The sequence below is a fragment of the Citrus sinensis genome, chromosome 9 (genome assembly GCF_022201045.2).
Source record: "Citrus sinensis cultivar Valencia sweet orange chromosome 9, DVS_A1.0, whole genome shotgun sequence".
Lineage (NCBI taxonomy): Eukaryota > Viridiplantae > Streptophyta > Magnoliopsida > Sapindales > Rutaceae > Citrus > Citrus sinensis.
The window spans coordinates 4,444,051-4,450,826 of NC_068564.1; positions in this window are offsets into that span (position 1 = coordinate 4,444,051).

Here is a 6,776-nt window from a genome sequence, read left to right on the forward strand (position 1 = left end):
AATATGATTTATAAATAATAATTTTAAATAAAAATAATAAAGATATTATATATCTTTTATTATAAAAGTGTGAGATATATAAAATTAACTTTTAAAAATATCGGTAAACATTTATGAAACACTTTAGAACTGTAAATTTTAAGTTATACTACCCAATCAAACATACCCTAAAATGATTAATTAGTTCTGTTAAACCCTAATTGCTCTTTTTTTCAATTGAGTAATTGTAGCAAACAATTATAACTATATATTGCAGAAGAGTACTATATATTGTCATCTATTATTTATGACTAATTCTTATAAGATTACTTGCCAATAAAATTTGGTGATATGTACAATTCAATAGAATTGATAGTGTAATTAATTTGTATCCTATTTATGTATGGATACACACCATGTCCACCATTCCAAATAAAGCATGGAATTGTATACCATTCCAAATAAAGCATGAAAACTCTTGTTGACAAATTCATTTAAGAGCCAGAGTCTATCCAAGTATATTTCTATCCTTTTATTCATAATAAAATATTTGTAAAAGATATATTAATTAATTAATTAATTAAAGAGTATACTGGTTGGAAGTCATCTTTTAATAAGAGCTTATTTATTTTAATAAAAATAATGATCAAATTAATAGACAATAATACATATTTTAGTGAAATAATTTTTTAGTACACTAAAATTTGTATATTTATGTCTTATACCTTAGTCCGCACTAGTAGTGCACATGCATGCTCATAAGCCACACATGATTTTTCAAAAGCAAGTTGTTAATTTAAAGCACATGTATGCTTCACCTGTGTGCTTTTCATGCTTGCTTGGAGACTGTGGGCATATATGTAAATGAAGAATTGAAGTAGCTCTTCTTATTTTCACAAATTGAATCGAAACAGATCAATTGAAAGAGACAAGAAAATAGAGAAACCGAGAGAAAAAGAGAAAGAAGTAAAAGAAAAGAGGAAAGAGGAAAGAGGGAAAAAACAAAAAATAAAATAAGAAAAGAGATGCCACGAGTGAGGATGAAGAAAAAGAAATAAGAAAGTTATGGAAATTGGAGTTGTATAATTAGAATTATATTATATGGATTAGTAGGTAACAAATTTAATTTACTTATTTGGCCAAAAGATGCAGAAAGTATAAATTGTAAGGCTAAAGATACAGTACATAAACATTGAATGTTTAGCTAGTTTCTAGATTCTCCTAATTCACTGTCTTGTTATAGTGTCTCTTTTATTAGTTATTTCTTACTTTTCAGCTTTTATTTTATTTTTTTAGACTAGATGTAAGAAAAATGCTGAAAATAGACAAAACTCCCATACATTCATCGTGGGGGATCTAAATCATTTATTGTTCATCGTGAGGAGAACTCTAAGGTAATAATCTTCAACTATAAATATTTTTATAAAGCAGTATATATGTTTAAAAAATATGATATAGTATGTATTTTTTTAACAGCATAACAAGAGCGGTAAAGAGTAAAGCTTTCATGATTTATTTCTTTCTACTCACTATAGCACCAATAAAGGATGGGTGAATTCTGAGGCGCAATCAAGATATGTAAGCTCCTTATTTATTTTTAAAGTCAAATTTTTTACATTATTTAAATTGTTTATGTTTTTTTATTATTTTTATTTAAAGGAAAAATGATCCAACTTCAAGAAGAAGTTGTTAATGAAGGATACAAGCCACTTAGCGATGAGCAACTATCTCAAGCAATGTGCGGTAAGAAATCCAATTATATTTTTGGACTTGGAGTGCATTATCTACCACGTCATTTACAAGCTTCAACATCTAATGAAAATAATTCAACATTGCGAAATGAGTTAGATTCTACAAAGACAGAACTTCAAGCAACTAAGAATGAGCTTCAAGAAACAAAGAGTGGGCTTCAATCAACTAAGACTACCATAGATGATTTGTCTAGTAGGTTTAGACAATTTGAGACCCTTACGAACTCTTATATAGCTGGTCATTCTAATGCTTCAAGGTTGACATCGGTTCATCCCTTTGGACCATGATTTTCTAGTGCATTCTTGCATGCATTGGACTCAACACTAGTTAGTGTGTTTGTCTTGGAAACTTAATTAATTTGTGTGCTAGGCTTATGCTATTTTTTGTTTGTCAATTGAGAAAGAAGTTGCTGGTGATGGCCTTGTCTATTATTTCTATTAGACTTATATGTATTTTATCTATTATGTCTATTAGACTTATATGTATTTTGGTTTATGTGCAATGAATATTGGGCTTTGATTTTAATGTGTATAATAGAATGTTTAATTTCTAATTTAAATAGCTTTATAGATTCTCAATTACAAAAAGAATTTGATATATAAAAGATGTGGCAAGTAAAATAATATACTATTAAAATTTCATGTTAAATATTAATATTAAATTCGCTTAATAATTAAATAGTAAATATATACTGATTTTTGTGGCTAAAGCATTGCATTTTCCTGGCAAAATAAACCCAACAAAGGTAATTAGTCACAAATAAATTTCATAATTAATGTAAAATTCGCCACAAACAGATCGTAGCTAATGCACACACGTTTAACCACCCATTATTTACCACAATGAATAGTGTTGCCAAATAGAGTAATTGGTGACAAAACCACTTCGTGGCCAAAGATTGGCAAATTCACCACAAACACTTTGTGGCTAATGGTCTTACATTCAACCACAAACATTTTATTTGGCCATAATAATTGGTGTTGCCACATGGAGCAATTAGTGACAAAATAATGTCGCGGTCATAGGTTGTCACAACAAGTTTCGCGGCTAAATGTTTTACTTTTAGCCACAAACCAACATTTACCCACGAAAATAGAGACATATTTTGTGATAAATAATGAAGTATGTGACTTTCGAGATGATTTTTTTACCACGAAAATATACTGTGGCTAATATCCATGAGCCATGAAATCTCTATTTTGTGGCTAAATATCAAATGCCACAGCTATAAGGCGACGAAACTGGGACAAAAATTTGTTCATGGCAAAAGATAATAAATCACAAAATTTGAGTGTTTTGCCACAAAACGTTTTGTGGCTAAATGACATTTTTCTTGTAGTGTTTACGAAGTTTAAGCACTTATAATTTAGTTTACGTTATACGTATAAGTTTTGATATAAGTTCGAACAATTAATTTTTGAATCTTGCATCTTAAACGAAATTTAAGTACTTAAAAATCTACAGGAGCCCTAACGAACCCTAGAATGAAATAAAATTTGTAAATAAATTACTAGCATTACTATTATATATTGTATAAGGTATTTATGTTTAATAATATGGTTTGGTAATTGATGTAGGACATGCGCGAGTAAACTTCAAATGGGAATAATTATAGCTAACAATTTTAATTTAGATTTGGGCGCATAATTAACATACTGTTTCGAAACGAACAAAAGCATTGTTGTGAGTCTTTTCGAATTTTTGCTAAATTTTAAGTTCAAATTCATGTTTCAAAAGGTTTATTGGCTAGCGGTGTAGAAAACTTTAATTGTTTTTATCTGTTTATGAGAAATTCGAATTTATTGACCTTTTCTCTTATTTAGATTTTTGGTTTTTTTATTTTTTATCTTAGAGTAAAACTACAATTTCTTCATGACTTGACAAAGTATAGGGTATTATAGGAAATTTAACTCAATTAAGGAGTCTAGTGCATAATAATAATTAGTTTATAAAGTGTGTGCTAACCCTTAGGATTGCTCTTTCTTCAATAAAATTTTAATCTTTTCAGATAGTTTGAGTTTCTTTATCTCTTTTACAGTTAATATATCTTGAGGTAAAAGTTTGATTAATTCCTATACTTTTTATATTAGTACCCGTTTAGTTTTTGTATTTATAAAAATACCTTAAAACATCCTGGTTGTTAAATTATTGACCTCTCTATTATTACTTTTATTATTTTTGGCTTGTTTTTATAACATTACCCTCTTACAAATATTTCTTTTTTTAGAGATTAATAAAAAATTAAATTACCAATTTAAACCCAAAAAAGAAAATAGAAACAAAAGGAATATATATTAATTTTTGTAGAACACTCTACTAAGGAGTTAATATATTAGCCATTTTTATTAATATCTTAAAAATTATTAATTTAGTTTTTTTATAATATTATTTTTTGGGGACATACACAAGCTTCCAAAAAAATTAATATATATTCTTTTTATTTTTATTTTATTTTTGGGACTAAATTGGCAATTTAGTTTTTCTTTTTCTTAATGTCTAAAAAAGAAATTTTATTTGTAAGAGGGAAATATTGTAAAAGCAAACCAAATGAACAAAAAATAATGACACGGGTGTCAATAGTTTAATGATAGGGATGTTTTGAGATACTTTTAAAAATATAGGGACTAAACTGATACCAACCTCATAAGATAAAGACTAAATGAGCGTTTACCTTATGTCTTGAGCATACATTGTGAAATTGATGCAAATGTTTTAAGATATAATTCAACTTAAGTATCTATTTGGTATCATATATTTAATGGACATTAGTGTTTATTTAATCTCATAAGCTCTTATCATTTTTTTGTCTGTTTATTTTTTAGTAAAGCTTTTGAATTTAGATAAACTATTTTGCTTCCTTTAGAATAATATCAAATTTTGGGCTTTTGGGAGTAGAAGTTGAAATTGTTTTTCAAAATGTTAAATTATTTAAAATATCCTTTATTTATTTGACAATTTTATTTCATTTCTTTCATACTAAAACTTTAAAAAATTTGCTCATTAAAGTAATTTTATAATGGGATATTAGCATTTTTCCATCAAAGTTATTCTGACACATCATGTTAGTACCACGGTTTGGTAAAAACATCATTTTACCACCAAACGTTTAAACTGTTAGCATTTTCCCACCATTCCGTTAACTGAATAAAAATTATACTGACGTCATAAGGGTATTTTGGACATCTCACGTGAAGCCAAAACGTTGCGTTTGCAATTGTAAAAAAACAAGCAATTTGGACATCAAAGCCCTAGAAATCGAAATCAACCCCCTCTCTCTTGTTTCTTGTTCCATCTCCGCCCTCTCTTGCTCTTTGTCATTGACCCATATCTCTCTCACTCTCGTAGCAGTGTTGTTGCCATCTCTACTGTCTTATACTCTGTTCATTGTAAGTTGTTGACCTCTTTTTTCTTTTTATTTTTTGGTTATGTTCAATATACTACTTTCTTATTGTTAATTAATTTTTGCCATTGTATTTGTAATCATCAAGCTTACATGCATTTGCCGTTTTGCTGTAATTTTGGTTATTGGGCATAATTTTGGTTATTGTTCGTTACTTTGTACCCAATTAAATTGCTTTGAGTTGTGATTAGCACTTGAATTTAATAGATTAGGATTATTAGTTGCTTACTGTTAATTAATTTTTTATTTGTAACCGTCGAGCTTACATGCATTTGTTGTTTTGTTGTAATTTTGGTTATTGGCCATAATTTTGGTTATTTTTCATTACTTTTTACCTAATTAAATTGCTTTGAGTTGTGCTGTAATTTTGGTTATTCATAATTTTTCCTCGTTTTTAATCTTGTAGATGATGTTACCAATACAACTACATTTACTATACAAAGGTGAAAGACACCGTATAGGGCTGATTGAACCTGATGAAGATACCCTGCAGCAGATGAAGAATGAAGCATTGAAGATTATTAATGAGCATGGGTTGACGACTCCTGAAAGTGTGCAGTTATCGGTTACCAACCCAAGGAACAAGCTTTCGATTATTATAGATTCTGAGGCAGCCTTGCAGGTTCAGTTCTGTGCACATGATTCAATGGAAGTGGTAGTGTTTGAAGCCACAATTTTGCCAACCCTACGTCCTGATTTACCATTTTGTGGGGGTGTTACAAGCGATGCTACATAACTTTGGAGTGCAGCTATCCGCAGAGCAAATTACATGGGTGAATAACAGTGGAATGAACCACCACCTAGGACTGAAGGCATACAAGGGCCACCAACAGAGCTGAATGAGAATGATGGGCATGAGACTGATGATGATGATGTAGTATATTCAACTGATGGGAGTCGTATAGATGACACTGATGATGATGATGACGACGATAACCAAAATGTAGCTAAGGGTGCAGATATTATGGATGATGCCAGGGGTTCTAGTTTTGACGATGAAACAGTTAAAGTAGATCATGAACTGTTAGCAGACACATCAGATTTAGATTATGATTTGGGTACCACTTAGCTAAAGGATTATATTGAAGTGCATGCATATAAGCCAGGGCGTAATGGTAAACATAGACTGATGTTATGAGATGTATTTGATGATGTTGAGCATTTTAAATATGTGTTAGGTGAAGTGATGGTGGATAAAGGCTTTGAAATTACAAAGGTGTACAATGAGCCTAGGAGATTTTACGGGAAATGCAAGATTGATGATTGTTCACGGTATGTGATGAGAGGTAAAATAAGGGGTAAGGGTGGATCTGCAATCAAAGAGTTGCAGAAGAAGCATGAATGTAGACAGACTGAAAGGTCAATGGCTGTGAGCAGTAAATGGATAGTAGAGAAAATTAAGAGCAAAGTTGTTGTAGATCCTCATGTGAAGATTTCTGTTCTTCACGAGTTTATACAGAAGACTTATAGTGTGCGGATAGGGGATTTAAAACTATATAGGGCTAGAGAGAGGGCAAGAAAAGACATTAATGGAGATCATGCGAGGGGATATAAAGATTTATTTCAATATACTGCAGTGATTCACAAGTATGATCCTGGTGCAATTTGTAAAGTACTTTGTGACGCTGTAACAAGGCCTGAGAAA